General features: G+C 42.5%; 1 protein-coding gene across 6 annotated transcripts in view; it reads left to right on the top strand.

Moving 5' to 3' along the window:
* Positions 1–19,605: 19,605 nt before the first annotated feature.
* The window catches only part of LOC138852422 (zinc finger protein 84-like), a 75,895-nt gene continuing 73,136 nt past the window's right edge, over positions 19,606–22,364 (top strand). For all 6 annotated transcript variants that reach the window (XR_011391743.1, XM_070083061.1, XM_070083060.1 and 3 more), the window contains exon 1: positions 19,606–19,939. The gene's annotated coding sequence lies outside the window, so the exon portion shown is untranslated. The remainder of the gene's footprint in view (positions 19,940–22,364) is intronic.

Raw genomic sequence — 22,364 nt, forward strand, 5'->3', positions numbered from 1 at the left:
AGCCCTTTGCTCTGAGCTCGCCACCACCAACTGGAATGCTCTTCTCCAAGAGGATGTTGACAACCAAGTGAAAGCCTTCGCTGGATACATCCTTATTCTACAACAAGAACACATTCCTAACCGGCAATATGTGACGAAGCCTACAGATCAACCTTGGTTTGGCTTTCGTTGTAGAGAGGCTGCTACTGCTAAGTACAAGGCATGGCGAAGGTATAAGAGACATCCTACCACCTATAACAGGAACTTGTACAGGCATGCCTGTAGGCATATGGGTGACGTTCAAAAGTAGGCCATCGCTACAAAGGAGATGGACACAAAAAGAAAGGTAGCATCAGGTAGGGTAGGCTCCAAAACCTGGTGGTCCCTGGTCAAGGACAGACAAGGTTATTTGCTAAATCGACAGGATGGAACCACCTCTACTAGTAATCAAGAGAAAGCGGACCTCTTTGCTGAACACATTGCTACCAAAATGCAAGCTCCTGATCCAGCAAGGGACCCTCCTTGGCTAGCTGCAAGAACTGTGTCAAACCTGTCAGTGGTGACAATAAGGCAGGGAGAGGTGCATTTCCTTCTTAAATCGCTTGACCAAGAAAAGGCTGAGGGCCCAGACAAGTTGAGTCCAAGATTGCTGAGATGTGCAGACCAGCTAGCAGCACCTCTAACTCACATCTTTCAGCACTGCCTAGTAAATGGCCTTCTCTGTGGAAGGAGGCAAATGTAGTCCCAGTTCATAAAAAGAAGAGCAGAGGAGAAACCAGCAACTACAGACCAGTGTCACACCTGTCAATCACTGGCAAGCTCCTTGAGACAATAATCTTAAGACAAATGACAGAGTTTTTTGACTACCACTCACTATTTTGTGACCGTCAATATGGCTTCAGGAAAGGTTACTCTGCTGCTGATCTGTTGTTAAACCTCTCCACTAAGTTGCACCAGTCACTGGATGAATCCAAAGTTAGCTGTGTGGTAGCACTGGACATTGCTGGTGCTTTAGACTAGGTGTGGCACCAGGGTCTCTTAGCAAAACTGCAAGCTATGGAAATTGCAGGCTCTACGCTATATCTCCTCAGTGATTACCTTCATGGTAGATCTCTAAGGATAGTTCTCAATGGAACAGAATGAGCAAGACATCCTACTGGGGCAAATGTTCCACAAGGAAGCGTGCTGGGACCATTGTTATGGAATGTCTACTTCAATGACTTTTGTAGATGAATGGTTCAGAGAACCGACATGTTGATAAATTAGACACATGTGCAACTCTTGGGTATCTTTATTGAGGAAACGTTTCGCCACACAGTGGCTTCTTCAGTCCATACAAAGGAGAATCTTGAAGAACAGGAGGAGAATGAGGTAATCAGTCCCTCAACCTTGAGTCGATGTGGTCAGTCCATCAATCTATTCAAGATTGATGGACTGACCACATCGACTCAAGGTTGAGGGACTGATTACCTCATTCTCCTCCTGTTCTTCAAGATTCTCCTTTGTATGGACTGAAGAAGCCACTGTGTGGCGAAACGTTTCCTCAATAAAGATACCCAAGAGTTGCACATGTGTCTAATTTTTCAATGACCTTCTTCATCTCATCCCAGAATCCCATGCACATGCAGATGACTGTACACTGACATTCACTTATCCAAGAGAAGAAATGCCAGCTGCTCTAAGCTACATCAATCACTAGCTATGGGCTATATCAGCTTGGGGAAATAGATGGCAAGTAACATTTGCACCTGAGAAAACACAAATGATGATGATCTCTAGGCACCATGATGGTAACGCCGGTGCAGTAGTGAGGATGAATGGGAGGGTGTTGGCACCTGGGGAAGAAGTTGATATCCTTGGGGTGAATTTTGACTCCGAACTGACCATGAAAAACCACGTTGTAAATCCTGCAAACAAGGCAGCCAGGAAGCTTACAGCACTTTGCCGTATCTCACATCTGTTTGACAGTAGGGGTTGCAAGATTTTGTATGAGGCACAAGTACACTCACACCTTGAGTATGCTCCACTTTCTTGGTTTGCCTGCCTCCCTCTCATCTGCGACTTCTTGACAGAGTAGAGAACAGAACAAGACGTCTCATCTCTCGCCTGGACCAACCCTGGATAGATCTGTCATTTCAGCAGAGCCTTCAACACAGGAGGGATGTGGGTGGCTTTATTGTTATGTACAAGGCCAATATTGTCAAAGTACCACACTTGGATCCACTTCGAGGACAGCGTGAAGCAAGCTTCTATACCACAAGACAGGCAGAAAGCAGCAACTTTACTCTGGCTGTACCCTTCTCCAGAACATCACTTCATCTGAGATCATTTATCCACAGGGTGACTCGAGTATGGAACACATTCATACAGCATTATGATGTCAAGGAGATAAAGTCAGTTTGTCAGATGAACATGCTGGCCCACAGATGGCTCCAACTTCATCCTTGTATGTCTCATAACAATAAAAATACTTCTTTACCACACACCCAGACACTGCCGAGAAGAGATACATAGTCCTCCCCACCAACTCTATTGCAAAGCACCTTTCCAACATGTTTTCCAATACCTCATTCCAAATATCTACCTCAACATCCACCACCATCAAGGACATTACCAATAACAGACAGGACAAGCTGTAGTGATACTGGTCCTGTGGGGAGCAGCAGCAGGATAATACTGCACCACCTCTTGGGGCCCTTAACAACAACAACAGTTTGGTGTGTGTCATGGGCGCCAACACATGGTGTGTGATTCTCTCCTACTATATCCATTTATCAGTGATGCAGATTACATGGTGAGTTTAAATATGTGGCCTGTAGTTATAACTTTTCTCTTGACTTATGCAAGACATCACCATCCCTGTAGAAGCCATTATTAGATGTACTAGTCATTATATTTTGTTGTTGCAGAAGTACTATGAAGATTCTATGTTCAATAAAGCCTAGAGATAAGACCTGTGTTTCTGTCACAACAATTTATTGAACATAGAATCCTGGGCTACCTGGTGGTGATCCTGCGCTAGACTACATCACAACATGGAGCGTTTACTGAAACCTGAGAGGCTAGACTGTGACCCCAGTTTATCAACGGCTGCTCAGGAATGGAAGCACTGGTTTAAGACTTTCGAAAACTTCTTGGGAGCCCTTCCTAAAGAAGATCTAGATAAACTAAGTCTGCTCATCAATTTTGTGTCACCTAAGATATACGAGGCTATTTCTGAGTGTAATACCTACGAAGATGCTATCAAAACCCTCAAGTCTCAGTATATTAAACCTACAAATGAAATCTTTGCACGCTATCGCCTTGCAACTCGCCGCCAGCAGATTGATGAATCCTTAGAGGAATACTTTCAAGCACTGAAAATTTTAGGTAAGGACTGTCACTTCCAAGCAGTGACAGCTGCTCAGTATTGTGAAGAGTCCATCAGGGATGCTTTTATCAGTGGCCTGCAATCACCAATAATAAGGCAGCGTTTATTGGAGAATAGAACTCTCGACTTAGCCGCTGCCTTTGACAAGGCAAGAGCTCTAGATTCAGCCCAGAAGAATTCTGAAGTATACAGTACCACTCAGCCTTCTCGAGTGGTAAGTGCTGCAATTCCTGACCAAGACTCTTGCAATGAAGTTACTGTGGAACCTGCCTCAGTGACAGCAGCAGCAGGTACGGTGTGTTTCTTTTGTGGTTTTTCAAGACATCCACGTCCAAAGTGTCCTGCTCGTGAAGCAATGTGCCATAAATGCCACAAGAAAGGTCACTTTGCTAAAGTATGTCGTGCTAATGCATCAACAAGAGCTAGTGCCTCCACACATTCCAGTGATCATGCGACTCTAGCAACAGTGACTTCTGCGGCTACTCCAAATTCACTATCAAAGGCAGTTGTGAAAGTATTCATCAAAGGAACAGAAGTAGATGGTCTTATTGATAGTGGCAGCTCAGAGAGTTTCATCAACCTTGACTTAGTTAAACGGCTCTCCTTGACTCTACATCACTCTTTGGTACCGTTTCCATGGCATCAACATCTCTCTCTATTCAGACCTTAGGGTTTTGTAAGGTAAATCTCAGAGTTAATGGAAAGGATTATCAAGATGTACATTTAGCTATTCTGCCACAATTGTGCTCTGATGTTATCCTTGGTCAGGACTTTCAGAAGCTGCATGGTAGTGTCACCTTAACATATGGAGGTGAACTGCCTCCTCTTGTTGTCTGTGGACTTAGCACTTTAAGGGTAGACCCACCAAAGCTGTTTGCAAATCTTACCTCGGATTGCCATCCTATATCAGCTAAGTCACGCCGCTATTCTTATGAGGATCGGATGTTCATTGAGAAAGAAACTCAGAGGCTGCTGAAGGAGGGTATTATAGAACCGAGTGATTCCCCTTGGCGTGCACAGGTTGTTGTTGTTAAAGATGGTTATAGGAAACGGAGACTGGCTATCGATTACTCTGAGACAATCAACAAATTTACACTTCTTGATGGGTACCCTCTACCTCGAATTGACGATACAGCGAACAAAATTGCTCAGTACTATGTGTTTAGCACAATTGATCTACAGAGTGCCTATCATCAAGTCCCTATAAGGAATGAAGATAAACCATACACAGCGTTTCAGGCTAGTGATGGCCTGTATCAGTTTACCAGAGTCCCTTTTGGAGTCACCAATGGGGTAGCCTGCTTCCAACGAATTATGGATTCACTCATTCAGGAAGAGCAACTCATGGGAACTTACGCGTATTTAGATAATGTTACCATTTGTGGCAAGACCCAGGAGGAACATGATGCAAACCTTGATAAGTTTTTGGAAGCCGCCAAGAAGAAAAATATCAGTTACAATGAGGAAAAGTGCACTTTTTCAACTAAAAGGCTTAGCATCTTTGGTTATGTAGTGGAAGGAGGTTCAATATTCCCAGACCCTGAACGACTACGACCTCTACGGGAACTTCCAATGCCTCAAGACAAAAAGTCACTCCGAAGAACTCTTGGTCTCTTTGCTTATTACTCACAATGGATCTACAACTGTTCAAGTAAAGTCCGCTCATTGAGTGCTACCACATTTCCTGTGACAAAGGAAGCAGAAGCCGCTTTACATACTCTCAAACAGGACATTGAAAACTCAGTAGTTCAAGCCATTGATGAGTCCCTACCATTCGAAGTGGAAACGGATGCATCTGACATTGCCATTGCTGCAGTCTTATCTCAGGCAGGACGACCAGTAGCCTTCTTTTCGAGAACTTTTCATGGATCAGAGAAATGTTATGCTGCTGTAGAAAAGGAAGCCCAGGCCATCATAGAAGCAGTTCGCCACTGGAGGCATTATTTAACTGGTAGACATTTCACCATAAGGACTGACCAACGGTCCGTGATGTATATGTTCGACAAGAAGCACAAAAGTAGGATAAAGAATGACAAGATATTACGCTGGAGGATGGAACTATCGTGTTATGACTTTGATATTCTGTACCGACCGGGTCAAGAGAACATCTCACCTGATGCATTCTCTAGGTCCCACTGTGGAGCAGCATGTCATGATTTGCAATCACTCTCAGCTCTCCACAAGGCTTTGTGTCACCCAGGAGTTACACGCCTGTACCATTTTGTCAAATCAAAGAACATGCCCTACTCAGTGGAAGATGTGCGACAAGTGATCAGAGCATGCAGAGTATGTGCAGAGTGCAAGCCAAACTTTCATCAGCCAGAGAAGACTCATCTCATAAAATCCACCCAGCCTTTCGAAAGATTGAATATAGATTTCAAAGGACCTCTACCAAGCACAAATCAGAATAGGTTTTTCCTTAACATAGTAGATGAATATTCAAGGTTTCCCTTTGTATTCCCCTGTGCAAATATGGCTGCTTCAACTGTTATTAGTTGTCTTTCACAGTTGTTCTCTATTTTTGGTATGCCAGCTTATATCCATTCAGACAGGGGATCCTCGTTCATGAGTAACGAACTTCAGGAGTTTTTGGCTAGCAAAGGTATTGCCTGCAGCAGAACAACAAGCTACAACCCTCAAGGCAATGGTCAAGTGGAGCGGTTCAATGGTACTATATGGAAGGCAGTTACAATGACATTGAAGTCGCGCAATCTACCTGTTCAACACTGGCAAACTGTCCTACCTGATGCTCTTCACTCTATTAGATCACTGCTGTGCACAGCTACTAATGCAACCCCTCATGAAAGACTCCTCAACTATTCACGTCGTTCCTCTACGGGAGCCTCCGTGCCCACTTGGTTATGTCATCCTGGACCCGTTCTCCTGAAGAGTCACTGTAGGATGAACAAGACGGATCCTTTAGTGGAAGAGGTAGAGCTCCTGCAAGCTAATCCACATTACGCCCACATTCGCTACCAAAATGGTGAAGAGACTACAGTATCTACAAGACATTTAGCCCCAGTTGAAATCCCTATTAGTGTGGAATCTCAATATACACCAATAGATGTGAAAGATGCTTCGTTTTCTCCTGGAAAGCCCCTTGAGACTACCCCTATGGAAATAGAGGATTCTGCTCCAGCAGTTAATCAAACCCCGCTGGAAAATATCGAACCTGGTGAAGAGGCTCAAGGGCTACGAAGGTCGGGACGTGTACGTCGCCCACCTAACAGTTTGGGAGATTACTGTCTCTGATATTTTAGAAGGGGGAGATTGTAGTGATACTGGTCCTGTGGGGAGCAGCAGCAGGATAATACTGCACCACCTCTTGGGGCCCTTAACAACAACAACAGTTTGGTGTGTGTCATGGGCGCCAACACATGGTGTGTGATTCTCTCCTACTATATCCATTTATCAGTGATGCAGATTACATGGTGAGTTTAAATATGTGGCCTGTAGTTATAACTTTTCTCTTGACATATGCAAGACATCACCATCCCTGTAGAAGCCATTATTAGATGTACTAGTCATTATATTTTGTTGTTGCAGAAGTACTATGAAGATTCTATGTTCAATAAAGCCTAGAGATAAGGCCTGTGTTTCTATCACAACACAAGCTTCAATCTTCTGCAGTGGTATACATAATCCCTTGTAATGACTGCAACAAATTACATGTTGGCGAAACATGCAGACACCTCCAAACACATATTTCAGAACACCTGGCAGGTCTGACGATTCAAGGAATGCCTCTGTTCAACACCGAAATTCACAGGTCTCGTGGTGGATCAGGGTCTTATCGGCTAGGCTGATACTGCTGACTGCACGCAAACTGAGGTACTAACCACAGCCCGGCTGATAATGAGGTACGGACTTTAGGTGCCTGTCCAGTGCCTTCTTGAAGACAGCCAGAGGTCTATTTGTAATCCCCCTTATGTATGCTAGGAGGCAGTTGGGCAGTCTTGGGCCCCCTGGCACTTATTGTGTTGTCTCCTAGTGTACTTGAGGCACCCCTGCTTTTCATTGGGGGGAATGGTGCATCTCCTACCGAGTCTTTTTGCTTTTATGGGGAGTGATTTTTGTGTGAAGTTTGCTACTAATCCCTCTAGAATTTTCCAAGTGTTCATTATCATGTATCTCTCTTGCCTGCATTCCAGGGAATACATATCAAGGGACTTCAACCGTTCCCAGTAATTTAGGTGCTTTATCGTACTTATGTGTTCCGTAAAAGTTCTTTGTACACTATCCAGGTCAGCAATTTCGCCTGCCTTGAAGGGGGCAGTTAGTGTACAGCAGAATTCAAGCCTAGAGAGAACAAGCTATTTGTAGAGAATCATCATGTGCTTGGCGTCCCTAGTTTTGAAGATTCTCATTATCCATCCTATCATTTTCCAAGCAGATGCAATACATACATTGTTCTGGTCTTTGAAGGCGGGATCCTCTAATATTATTAGTCTCATGTCCTTCACATTACTTTTTCGCTCTATTGTATGGTTAGAACTTGTTGTATACCTCGATACAGTTTTAATTTTCTCAAGTTTTCCATATCTGAGTAGTTGAAGTTTGTCTTCATTGAACTTCATATTGTTTTGAGTGGCCCATTTGAAGATTTGGTTGAAGTCCGCTTGGAGTCTTGCGGTGTCTTCGATGGAGGACACTGTCATGGCAATTTGGGTGTCATCCGAAAAGGAAGACATGGGGCTATGGCTTACATCTCTGTCTATGTCAAATATGAGGATGAGGAATAGAATGGGAGCAAGTACTGTGCCTTGTGGAACAGAGCTTTTCTCCTTAGCTGCCTCAGACTTTACTATGCTTACTATTTTATTTTTCTTTTGTTCTATTTATCAGGAAGTTATAGTTATATCTATTGTGGAAAATTTTTTGATTTTCCGAAACTATAGTGCCTAATAGGTGTTTAATGTGTCTATATGGGTCAAAAATGTATTTGAAAATAAGAGTAGAACCAAGAGTTCCCTTTGCGCATGCGCGGATGTGCGGGGGGGAGAGCGCGTATTGTTTTGAATGGTGGTGAGGAAGCTGAGAAAACATGGAACCACGAAATTGACGTTCACGGTGGCCTAAGGATTAATATAGGCCTCATTTCATAATAAGAAGTGTCGTAATTGTTCCTGGTGGAGAGTGAGGGAACGGGATTTACGGGACCACAGTAATAGAGTGGTAAAAGTGTGATAAGAGAAGGAGCGGGTGACTGACGCGTCACAATGGACTGTGTCCTGGGGAAAATTACCCTTGGATTAATCAGCACTCATCGGTCTCAGATCTTAATGGAGTGACCTCTAGTTTGTATAATAGTTATGAGACGTTAAATCGGCTTGTGAATTGTAATGTAATTAATGATAATAACGCTAAGTTAAGAGAATATGTGAAGTGAAATAAGTCGTTTGCTCCGAGTGAACACGCTAGACCTCGTTGTTAACGAGACGAGGAAGGGAAACTCCTTGAGTCACGATGTCTAAAGCAGGACAAACCAGCGGATACCTCGTCCTGCTGGAATGAGAATCGTGTCGGTGTAGCAGGACATCGAAAATGAGATGGTGAATCAAGAAATGAGGAATATCAATCACCCACAGTTAAGTAACCCTTCTAGTTATAGCAACCTTAGACTGGCCAGTAGTGGTATGTTATAATTAGATAGGTTACGAGTGATCCAGCTACATCAAGTGACCACCAGAGAACATCTGGTAAGTATTGGGATTATGTACAAATGTTTTCCTTGACGGATGTATCCAGGTGTATCCTACCCCCCTCCCCTTCATTCAGCTAAACTAATATAATCTATACAGTCCACAATTAATTAGTAGCACCGTACTTGTGGGTGCTACCCAATCCATACTGGTCTCGGATAGATATGGATAAGATTGTGAGGTCGAGGGGACCACTTGGTGCGACCAGGGGTGGTTAAGTTTTCTCACATGTCTACATGGGGTGACTACGGTAAACAATATGATTGTCTCCCAATGAGATTACTGGTATGTATATAATGTTGAGGTACATACAGGTAAGCACCCTAGAAAATTTTCCATATCTGCCCGTTGGTCCTTCGAGAACGGATGCAATCAGTGAAAAAATTAATTGAATTAATTACTTAATAATTAAGTGACTGATTGAAGGAAGTGGGTGTAGGGTGCACAAGTTTAATCGATCGTGTGATGGATGACAATTAGCCCAATTAATTGCTAGCACATGTGTGGCTAGGATATATACAAGAGTAAAGTGCAAGAATTACTCTTATAAGGCGCCTACTTAAGTTGTATAATCAGTGATTAATAATTCTCTAACCATGACTGGATCTAATGGAGTTAATGTGGCTGACAAGTCCGTGAATTTTAGAGTAATGAAAGCATCATTACAGGCTATTAAAAGCCATGTGACGAAGGCATTTGATTTAGTGAATCAAAGAACCGTGAACCCTAATGAATTAAAGTTATATTTAGATGCTTTAGAGAGGAGATTTGATTGGTACAAATTGTGGTTTAAAGACTGTGAAAGAGATCTGCTAGAGAATTGTGCAGATGGAATGGAAATGAATGTTTTAATTAATCAACATTACGAATTGGAAGAAAAACTGTCTTGTAAAAGTAAGGCTTTGAATAAATTAAAGGGTGTAAGCCAGGCAGTTGATCAACCTATTAATGCAAAGGGTGTGTTTGCCAAAACCTCCATAGTACGGTCTGGAGGAAATCAGACTAGGTCGGCAGGAATTAATTGTTCAATTGCAGACCAGTCAGCCAAACAGTTCTAAGGATATAACACATAATGACTCTGAAGTATCTGTCAAGCCTCAAAAGGGAAAAATAATCCCAGTGGTAATAATCATAGTTAAGAGTTAAATAGGCACATATCAAGTCAGGAATCAGTAATAGTGGTTCCTCACATCAAGGTAAGAGGAATAAGTACCTCAGTAAGTGTAACCCAGTTAATAAGAGGTCAGGCAAGGAAAAGCGAGACTGCCTCTTCTGCCAGGGTACTCATTTCACTAAAAATTGTAATGCCTGTAATTCATGGGATATTAAAGTGGAAAGAATGAAAGAACTTGACAGATTTATCAGATGTCTAGACAATCATAATGTAAAGGATTGTCATACCAAATTGAACAGTTGCTATCAATGCAACAAGGGAAAGCACCATACAGTTATGTGCAGGGTTGTATGTGATTCTTATAATAATGGTGACAATAATGATAATGTTAATAACCCTGACACTACAGTGACTGATGTAAAGGTTGCAGCTAATGGCAATAATGATGGCCTAGCTGAGGTAGCCTTGACGGTGTTGGATGTAAAAATTCAGGATAAAGGGCATAAATCCAAAACCATACGGTGTCACTCTCCTCAACACTGGTACGGGCCATGTAATATATGGCAGACTACCGCCTAGTAATAATGACTAGAGGAAGTAGTGAATACGGTCACGGTGTCTTACTCATGAAAGGTCAACCCAGTACAAGTATTCTTCTATCGAGAATGATGTTGAACCAGTCTAATTTGTGGGAGCTGGACAGCATAGGGATTAATGTAAATGAGGAAAGTCCAAATGATTCCTTTACTCAGGAACAATACCTGAAGGATGTTAAATGTGAATCTGGACATTACTGGGTGCGACTTCCGTGGAAGCTTGACCGTCCAGAATTACCTACTAATTATAGGATGGCGTATGGACAGTTAAAGGGCCCAGCTCTGCGAACTGAGCAAGACACCAAAATTGTTGACTGCTTATAATGATATAATTAATAAGCAGTTAAATAATAAATTGTTCTTACTTCAGGCGACGATAAATGCACACCTTAAATGCACAGGCGGTCCACTGAGCGAAGTAATTGGGTAAATAATCTTATGTGGACAATTTCCGGGTGTGACGTCAACTGAAGAGGAACTAATGAGGATATGTGAAGGGGTTAATGAAATAATGAAGAAATGTGCTGGGACTGACTTGGGATACTGAGAGACTTGTTATTGTTAAAGTCTCAAAATTCCAGTATGCCCAATAAATTAATCCAGGGAGCATAGGCTTATGCCCCTGAGAGAATGGAACACTAATTAGTCCATTTTGAGGGATCAATAAATACAGATGGCCATGGAGTTGGTGCCTATATGCAGTAATGTGCTGGGGCTGACTTGGGATACTGAGAGACTTGTTATTGTTAAAGTCTCAAAATTCCAGTATGCCCAATAAATTAATCCAGGGAGCATAGGCTTATGCCCCTGAGAGAATGGAACACTAATTAGTCCATTTTGAGGGATCAATAAATATAGATGGCCATGGAGTTGGTACCTATATGCAGTAATGTGCTGGGGCTGACTTGGGATACTGAGAGACTTGTTATTGTTAAAGTCTCAAAATTCCAGTATGCCCAATAAATTAATCCAGGGAGCATAGGCTTATGCCCCTGAGAGAATGGAACACTAATTAGTCCATTTTGAGGGTTCAATAAATATGGGTGGCCAGTGAAGATGGGAAAATTGTACTCCACATTATGTAAGTCGTCTAGCAACGACCTCCGCCCGGCCGCAGTGTGGAAAATTTTTTGATTTTCCGAAACTATAGTGCCTAATAGGTGTTTAATGTGTCTATATGGGTCAAAAATGTATTTGAAAATAAGAGTAGAACCAAGAGTTCCCTTTGCGCATGCGCGGATGTGCGGGGGGGAGAGCGCGTATTGTTTTGAATGGTGGTGAGGAAGCTGAGAAAACATGGAACCACGAAATTGACGTTCACGGTGGCCTAAGGATTAATATAGGCCTCATTTCATAATAAGAAGTGTCGTAATTGTTCCTGGTGGAGAGTGAGGGAACGGGATTTACGGGACCACAGTAATAGAGTGGTAAAAGTGTGATAAGAGAAGGAGCGGGTGACTGACGCGTCACAATGGACTGTGTCCTGGGGAAAATTACCCTTGGATTAATCAGCACTCATCGGTCTCAGATCTTAATGGAGTGACCTCTAGTTTGTATAATAGTTATGAGACGTTAAATCGGCTTGTGAATTGTAATGTAATTAATGATAATAACGCTAAGTTAAGAGAATATGTGAAGTGAAATAAGTCGTTTGCTCCGAGTGAACACGCTAGACCTCGTTGTTAACGAGACGAGGAAGGGAAACTCCTTGAGTCACGATGTCTAAAGCAGGACAAACCAGCGGATACCTCGTCCTGCTGGAATGAGAATCGTGTCGGTGTAGCAGGACATCGAAAATGAGATGGTGAATCAAGAAATGAGGAATATCAATCACCCACAGTTAAGTAACCCTTCTAGTTATAGCAACCTTAGACTGGCCAGTAGTGGTATGTTATAATTAGATAGGTTACGAGTGATCCAGCTACATCAAGTGACCACCAGAGAACATCTGGTAAGTATTGGGATTATGTACAAATGTTTTCCTTGACGGATGTATCCAGGTGTATCCTACCCCCCTCCCCTTCATTCAGCTAAACTAATATAATCTATACAGTCCACAATTAATTAGTAGCACCGTACTTGTGGGTGCTACCCAATCCATACTGGTCTCGGATAGATATGGATAAGATTGTGAGGTCGAGGGGACCACTTGGTGCGACCAGGGGTGGTTAAGTTTTCTCACATGTCTACATGGGGTGACTACGGTAAACAATATGATTGTCTCCCAATGAGATTACTGGTATGTATATAATGTTGAGGTACATACAGGTAAGCACCCTAGAAAATTTTCCATATCTATTATTATTATTATTATTATTATTATTATTATTATTATTATTATTATTATTATTATTATTATTATTATTATTATTATTATTATTGCTTCTCAGAGTTAACGACTTTATTTCTGCTGATAAAGTTGTTGAATATTTCACTTCTAAGCTCGTAGCAGTTATGTGTATTGTCCACACCAGAACAAGTGGCTCAGCTCAGAGGCATCTAGCTTCATTCCTTGGCGGAATAATATCCACACTTTATGAGCAGCTGGGCTCAGCTATCACACATACCGCTTATTGAAACCACAGTTTAAGCAGGACAGGTATTTTTGTGTCCCTCAAACCTCCCTCTAGGCATGAGAGACTGACCACCAACTACTAAGGGTGACGGACGGATCACGTCAAAATTAGTCCTACCGTCTCCACTGTTGTATTCGTCTATACTCGACTTAAGAAGCTAGTTGTGCAGGCTAAACGTTTCGGCAATAAAGATACCCAAGTGATGCACATGTATCATGCTCACGAATATACAGTGTAGGTGTGCCAGAGCACTGATTTGAACAATGCTAGTATCACCAGTATTATCATTGTACCATGTCAAATAAAGATCACTTTTGGCTAATGCAACCACTCCAACCCCAGAGAGATGAACCCCATCCCTTGCATACATATCATGCTTGCCATAGAATTTGTCCCAGTTATCAATGAATGGAATTGCAAGTTCCTTGCAGTACCTGTCTAGCCAACAATTTATACCAATTGCCGTAGACAGTCATTCATTGCCCACTCCCCTTCTAGGAAAGATGCTAAATATGATAGGGATCCATCCCTTAGACCTGACTGCTTCTATGGCTGACCTGTACTTATCCAGTAGCTCCTGTCTCCTGCCCTTCCTAATGTCATTTCTACCAACACTAAGACAGATAATGAGCTTGTTCCCATTACCTGACATAATATTATCCAACCTGCTGACTATATCACCAACACCAGTTCCTGGGAGGCACACCCTCTGTCTGACTTTTCTATCTCTGTTACTAAAAGCACGGTCCATATATCTTACGTGAGAGTCTCCCACAAACAGAATATTCTTACCTTGATTAGCAGGGGAGTCAGAGGTACCTTTAACCTCACTAACCACTGTAGTACCCTCGTCTTGGAGACCACAGAATCGATTTCCTACCTTCACATCATCTTTATTAACCCTCCTTATCTTCTTTCTTCCTGAGCTGTGAACCACTTGCCACTTAAAGCAGCTGCCTCTCTCACTGGTGGTAACCATTTCCTCCTTACCAGCACCAACTGTCTCACACTCACTGCCAAACACATCTAGGCGAAGCTTCAGCCTCCTATTCTCCTGAAGAAGTAGAACCTCCTTCTTCAACACCTTAATCTGAGATTCTAAGACACTACAACAAGCCATGGTGCTTGGTAACACACCACACTAATACCCAGACAGTTCAGGACAGGTATGGCCACACGTGACCACTGACCTCAGTGTTATATAGCATGTTCAGTAGGTACTCTATGTTCAGTGTTATATAGCATGTTCAGTAGGTACTCTATGATCAGTGTTATATAACATGTTCAATAGGTACTCTGTGATCAGTGTTATATAGCACATTCAGTAGGTACTCTATGATCAGTGTTATATAACACGTTCCAGGATTTCATTCCTGTGTGATGACATAAGAAAGCCTCTTTGGATCAGCTTCAAATTTTAACTCTGATGTTTACTACACAGAAGAGTGTTGGGACTGTTCTCCAAGTGTGTAGGTATCATTTTATTAATACAATTTTAAAAAGGCGCAGAGGCACAAAAGAACATAAGATAGGAGGAACAGTGCAGTAGGCTTGTTGTGTTGAGAGGGTTTGTTGAGATATGATGGTTAAAGTTAAACATACTTGTTAGATGGTAACACTTATATTAGCAGAGTGTGAGAAGGGGAGCCCAGCCTTTGCCCTGTTGCCTGTTGTAGACCTATGCATGGAGTGAGAAAGGGACAGCACATCCGATGCTCACATGCGGCAACATGTGACATCACACATGCTAGCCACTGAGCCTAGCAAGGGGCCAACTATGTAAAACACATGGATGGTAATATGATACTCAGAGAACATATACATATACAGAGGATCAGCAACTATGCTGACAGCTCAGTCATGTTACATACGTCGTCTCGACATATGAGAGAGCCACAAAATTTGATTAACACAAGCCTATCCGATGTTATCCTGACGCCAAATGACTTCGAACAGGCGATAAATGACATGCCCATGCACTCTGCCCCAGGGCCAGACTCATGGAACTCTGTGTTCATCAAGAACTGCAAGAAGCCCCTATCACGAGCCTTTTCCATCCTATGGAGAGGGAGCATGGACACGGGGGTCGTCCCTCAGTTACTAAAAACAACAGACATAGCCCCACTCCACAAAGGGGGCAGTAAAGCAACAGCAAAGAACTACAGACCAATAGCACTAACATCCCATATCATAAAAATCTTTGAAAGGGTCCTAAGAAGCAAGATCACCACCCATCTAGAAACCCATCAGTTACACAACCCAGGGCAACATGGGTTTAGAACAGGTCGCTCCTGTCTGTCTCAACTACTGGATCACTACGACAAGGTCCTAAATGCACTAGAAGACAAAAAGAATGCAGATGTAATATATACAGACTTTGCAAAAGCCTTCGACAAGTGTGACCATGGCGTAATAGCGCACAAAATACGCGCTAAAGGAATAACAGGAAAAGTCGGTCGATGGATCTATAATTTCCTCACTAACAGAACACAGAGAGTAGTCGTCAACAGAGTAAAGTCCGAGGCAGCTACGGTGAAAAGCTCTGTTCCACAAGGCACAGTACTAGCTCCCATCTTGTTCCTCATCCTCATATCCGACATAGACAAGGATGTCAGCCACAGCACCGTGTCTTCCTTTGCAGATGACACCCGAATCTGCATGACAGTGTCTTCCATTGCAGACACTGCAAGGCTCCAGGCGGACATCAACCAAATCTTTCAGTGGGCTGCAGAAAACAATATGAAGTTCAACGATGAGAAATTTCAATTACTCAGATATGGTAAACATGAGGAAATTAAATCTTCATCAGAGTACAAAACAAATTCTGGCCACAAAATAGAGCGAAACACCAACGTCAAAGACCTGGGAGTGATTATGTCGGAGGATCTCACCTTCAAGGACCATAACATTGTATCAATCGCATCTGCTAGAAAAATGACAGGATGGATAATGAGAACCTTCAAAACTAGGGAGGCCAAGCCCATGATGACACTCTTCAGGTCACTTGTTCTATCTAGGCTGGAATATTGCTGCACTCTAACAGCACCTTTCAAGGCAGGTGAAATTGCCGACCTAGAAAATGTACAGAGAACTTTCACGGCGCGCATAACGGAGATAAAACACCTCAATTACTGGGAGCGCTTGAGGTTTCTAAACCTGTATTCCCTGGAACGCAGGAGGGAGAGATACATGATTATATACACCTGGAAAATCCTAGAGGGACTAGTACCGAACCTGCACACGAAAATCACTCACTACGAAAGCAAAAGACTTGGCAGACGATGCACCATCCCCCCAATGAAAAGCAGGGGTGTCACTAGCACGTTAAGAGACCATACAATAAGTGTCAGGGGCCCGAGACTGTTCAACTGCCTCCCAGCACACATAAGGGGGATTACCAACAGACCCCTGGCAGTCTTCAAGCTGGCACTGGTCAAGCACCTAAAGTCAGTTCCTGATCAGCCGGGCTGTGGCTCGTACGTTGGTTTGCGTGCAGCCAGCAGCAACAGCCTGGTTGATCAGGCACTGATCCACCAGGAGGCCTGGTCACAGACCGGGCCGCGGGGGCGTTGACCCCCGAAACTCTCTCCAGGTAAACTCCAGGTAATACAATATTGTGCTATAGGCTGAACAGGCAGGCTGATTCTATACAATAGCAAAGACATATGTAACTTAGAACTAATGGATGGTATCGTAATTGATGGTAATGTAATGCATTACGAATTATAAGAACAAATCATAGTATAATAAAAGATGGAACTGATCGATCGATCTGTATTCATGCACTCTACAGATTCTGAGGAAGAATATATACATTTACAAAGGTGAAAGTAATTAACAGCAAAGACAGACCAGGCACGCACAGGTCATACTGCTAAATCTCAGAATTCAGAGGGAACGTGAACACACAAAAAAAATGTTTCTGAAAACTGATCAGCTAATATTAAAACACAGAGTTGACAACTTCATTCAACCTGAACATCTAATTATACAGACTATGTACATTTAAACCCAACTCTGCGAGGGTAAGATTTACATATGCAGAATGGTTATCATCTCTGGGAATTCTTTTGCAATGGCTAACACATGCCTTGACTGAGAGTGATCTGAACAAGTATCTACAAAACATACTTAGGGGTTTCTCATTACTTGTCTTTATGAGAAGTGCAACCCCTCTTCCCCCTCTACTCCTATGTTTCCTCAGGATCTGATATCCTGGTTGGATGATTGCATCTGTTATTGTCTCAGTGAGTTTCATTTCTGTGACTGCTATGATGTCTGGGGATTTCTCATTCATTCTTTCATGCCACTCCTCACATTTATTCATTATTTTGTCTGCATTCATGTACCAAACCTTCAGCTACTTTTCTATCACTGTAGTCCTGAGAGAATATTGGGGTTGGGGGAGTGGGAGCCTATGGGGGGTTGTGGTGTGGGTGGGGTTTGTGATGAAGGAGTGGGTTCAGAGTGCCCATATGGGGCAGCTGTTTGTGATGTAGGGGTTGGTGGCAGAGGGAATAGTGTGTGGGTTTTGGTTTAGATTGCTCAGTTGCGTTGGGGTTGTCATAGTTGGAGTCCTTCTGCAGGAATTTCTGGGGGATGGGGTGTTAGCCCTTCCTACTGGGTCTGGGTCCTGCTCATCTTCACCATTGCCTCTCATTTCTCCTTACATCTTTGTACCCTGTCTTTCAGTAACACCCTTTCTCCTTGTGTTCTGTCGTGGTACTCTAGTTTGTCTCTCAGTCGTGCTTTCTCTTGCAGGATCCTGGTTCGAGCTGATTCCTTGAAAATTACTTTGACAGGCCATTTCCCTCCACTCACAAACCACCCAATTCTCCGAAAATTAGTCACCTGGATCATGTTGCCCTCACCTATTGTTTTCATGATACCTGCAATCGCTTTTTCCTCCTCCTGTTTTCTTTCATTGTAGGTTTCCCCTTCGGCTTCTTGGAGCCCATGGACAAAAACTGACCTCTCCCTTTCTTCCTCTCACTGTGTCTCCCTTTCTTCCTCCCACTGTGTCTCCCTTTGCATCCTCTGAGGTATTTTAGTTCCTTCCATTGAAATGTTCCTGCCTTCAATCCCTGTCCTTGCTGAAGCTTCTATGCTCAGTGAACTGCCTTTCATGATCAGCTGTTCCTTGTTACTGCAGTTGGCTGTTAGAATCTCTGCATATAGCATACCTTTTGTTGCCTTCAGAAATGTCATTTGATTTTAGTTTGCTCATCGTCTTTTCCTTGGTCCCATGTGGGTCTGATAAGGCCATCCCATACGGCATATCTCCTTTGTTTCCTATCATCCCATTGTCTGTGTCTGACATAGAAGTTCCTGATGTCACGTCTGTACTGCCATTTGTCTCTCTAATCTGTTTCAGGGCTTTTAGATCCTTTTATAAGCACTGTATCCTAGCTTCTGCTGCTAAGACTTGTAGCCCCCAATTGTAGACGAATGGTAAAGTTAGTTTAATATGTTTATTATGCACCCCATACCCATCCTGTATGGTAAAAAGAACCTACATGTTAATAAATTAGACACATGTTCAACTCTTGGGTATCTTCGTTGAGGAAACGTTTCACCACACAGTGGTTTCATCAGTCCATACAAAGAAGAATCTTGAAGAACAGGAAGAGAATGAGGTAATAAGTCCCTCAACCTTGAGTCTATGTCGTCAGTCCATCAATCTTGAACAGAACACAGAATATGTGCAGAGAAGTAGCTAAAGGGTAAGTAAGTAAGTAAGTAAGTAAGTAAGTAAGTTTATTCAGGTATACACAAATACAGTTACATAGAATTATCATACATAGCAGCATATGTGTAGAGAACCTAGGATAACCCAAAAAAGTCAGACAGGGTGACTTATTTCCATTGGGGTGCTTAGTTAATCTTAAGTTAATTTTAAGCCAGCCCGTAATGCTATGCATATAAGTGGCTTTGGCATGCTGCTCTTACCTGTATTTTTTTGTACCTCTGTATGTATGCTCAAATTACTAAATAAATAAATAAATAAATAAATAAATAAATCAAGTTTCCATTACCACTCTGGGGATTTTTACGGCCATAAAGGAGCCGGTTACTACCTCAGACGCAGTGTAGTCGTATCGCTTTGTTAGGATTTGGGATAAGGACAACCTGAGAAACTAGATCGTTTTTTTTCCGTTTTAATTTTGAGTGAGGGTAGTCACTTCCTTCCTAACAACCACCTAGATAAGGTGATGTTTCTGTCCTGGACACTGGAGGCCAGAGGCTCTATAAGGTGTAAGTTGTAGTGACCCTCAAAACCTGCAACAACAACAACAACAACAACAACAGTGAAGCTGCGGCTGGTGTAGCCTTAGGAAGGTATTGTAGGTGATACAAGTATCCTCAGGGACGACCTTCAGGTGATACAAGTTTCCTCAAGAAGGACTTTCAAATGATACACGTATTCTTAATGACCTTCAAGTGATATATGTATCCTGAAGGACCCTCAAGTGATAAATGTATCCTCAAGGACCTTCAAGTGATACATATATCCTCAAGAAAGACCAGGTGATTCTTGTATTGTCATAGAGAATATTCAAGTGATTCATGTATCCTCTAGAACACAGCTGTAGAGATAACTGGTGAGTACATGCAACTTATCTGTTTTACGTATCTCAGGTAGACAAGAATTTTAATGGAATATTAACTCATTTGCTATATTTTCCTTAATATCAATATAGGTCACACCGTTGACAATATTGAGTCATCCAAGGTTAACTCTAGTGTACTAGAAATGGAAATAAGTCACTCTGGCTTTTTTTGGGTTATCCCAGGTTCTCTACACATATGCTGCTATGTATGATAATTCTATGTAACTGTATTTGTGTATACCTGAATAAACTTACTTACTTTATGTACCAGTAACACCTTTGTGCTCTCATTACTATTATAAAAAATAAAAATGTATTCTGTGTACCCAGATTCTGAAAAAAATCTTTCAGTGCTAATTTGTGTTGAGTGATTGCTGCACATTATTATATTCATGTTTTGTGCCGAGTAAAACATAATTTACCAGGGTGGAGCTGGTATATCGTTTACTTCATAGTGTTGTTTGTAGCTCAGTTGTTAACTGCCTCATGTTGGTTCAACAGTTTGGAACCCTCACCTAGCCAAGCATGTAAGGAAACTAGAGAAAGTGCAAAGGTTTGCAGCAAGACTAGTCCCAGAGCTAAGGGGTATGTCCTACGAGGAGAAGCTTAGGGAAATCAACCTGATGACACTTGGGGACAGGAGAGATAGGGGGGGATATGATAATGACATATAAAATACTGAGAGGTATAGACAAGGTGGACAGAGACAGGATGTTCCAGAGATGGGACACAGCAACAAGGGATCACAGTTGGAAGTTGAAGACTCAGATGAATCACAGGGATGTTGGGAAGTATTTCTTCAGTCATGGAGTTGTCAGGAAGTGGAATAGTCTGGGTAGTGATGTAATGGAGGCAAGATCCATACATAACTAAGAAGAGGTATAATAAAGCTCACGGAGCGGGAAGAGTGAGTGAGTAGCAGCTGGTTGATGAGGCGGACCCAGGAGCTGTGACTCAGCCCCTGTAACCACAACTAGGTGAGTACAACCAAACCATTTTTTTCCATCACTTTACTCTTAAAAGGGGAGTGTTAATATGACATTACATCAGTGAATCCTTGGTGTTTGCCACACGGTTTGCTCCAGCTGGTGCTCCCACAAGGTACTAAGTGGTCCCAGAGTTTTTTAATATGGTGCATACTGAGTATTAAGACCCATTCTCTGCTGACCAGGCATCTCAGGGCAATCGTGCCAAATTTAGAGGCAGGAAAATTAAAACGTGTATATACTTATTTAATAAATGTATGGAAGAGGGTAAGGTACCTAGGGATTGGCAGAGAGCATGCATAGTCCCTTTGTATAAAGGCAAAGGGGATAAAAGAGAGTGCAAAAATTATAGGGGGATAAGTCTGTTGAGTGTACCTGGTAAAGTGTATGGTAGAGTTATAATTGAAAGAATTAAGAGTAAGATGGAGAATAGGATAGCAGATGAACAAGGAGGCTTCAGGAAAGGTAGGGGGTGTGTGGACCAGGTGTTTACAGTGAAACATATAAGTGAACAGTATTTAGATAAGGCTAAAGAGGTCTTTGTGGCATTTATGGATTTGGAAAAGGCGTATGACAGGGTGGATAGGGGGGCAATGTGGCAGATGTTGCAAGTGTATGGTGTAGGAGGTAGGTTACTGAAAGCAGTGAAGAGTTTTTACGAGGATAGTGAGGCTCAAGTTAGAGTATGTAGGAAAGAGGGAAATTATTTCCCAGTAAAAGTAGGCCTTAGACAAGGATGTGTGATGTCACCGTGGTTGTTTAATATATTTATAGATGGGGTTGTAAGAGAAGTAAATGTGAGGGTCTTGGCAAGAGGCGTGGAGTTAAAAGATAAAGAATCACACACAAAGTGGGAGTTGTCACAGCTGCTCTTTGCTGATGACACTGTGCTCTTGGGAGATTCTGAAGAGAAGCTGCAGAGATTGGTGGATGAATTTGGTAGGGTGTGCAAAAGAAGAAAATTAAAGGTGAATACAGGAAAGAGTAAGGTAATGAGGATAACAAAAAGATTAGGTGATGAAAGATTGAATATCAGATTGGAGGGAGAGAGTATGGAGGAGGTGAACGTATTTAGATATTTGGGAGTGGACGTGTCAGCGGATGGGTCTATGAAAGATGAGGTGAATCATAGAATTGATGAGGGAAAAAGAGTGAGTGGTGCACTTAGGAGTCTGTGGAGACAAAGAACTTTGTCCTTGGAGGCAAAGAGGGGAATGTATGAGAGTATAGTTTTACCAACGCTCTTATATGGGTGTGAAGCGTGGGTGATGAATGTTGCAGCGAGGAGAAGGCTGGAGGCAGTGGAGATGTCATGTCTGAGGGCAATGTGTGGTGTGAATATAATGCAGAGAATTCGTAGTTTGGAAGTTAGGAGGAGGTGCGGGATTACCAAAACTGTTGTCCAGAGGGCTGAGGAAGGGTTGTTGAGG

This window comes from Cherax quadricarinatus, chromosome 8 (genome assembly GCF_038502225.1).
Source record: "Cherax quadricarinatus isolate ZL_2023a chromosome 8, ASM3850222v1, whole genome shotgun sequence".
Lineage (NCBI taxonomy): Eukaryota > Metazoa > Arthropoda > Malacostraca > Decapoda > Parastacidae > Cherax > Cherax quadricarinatus.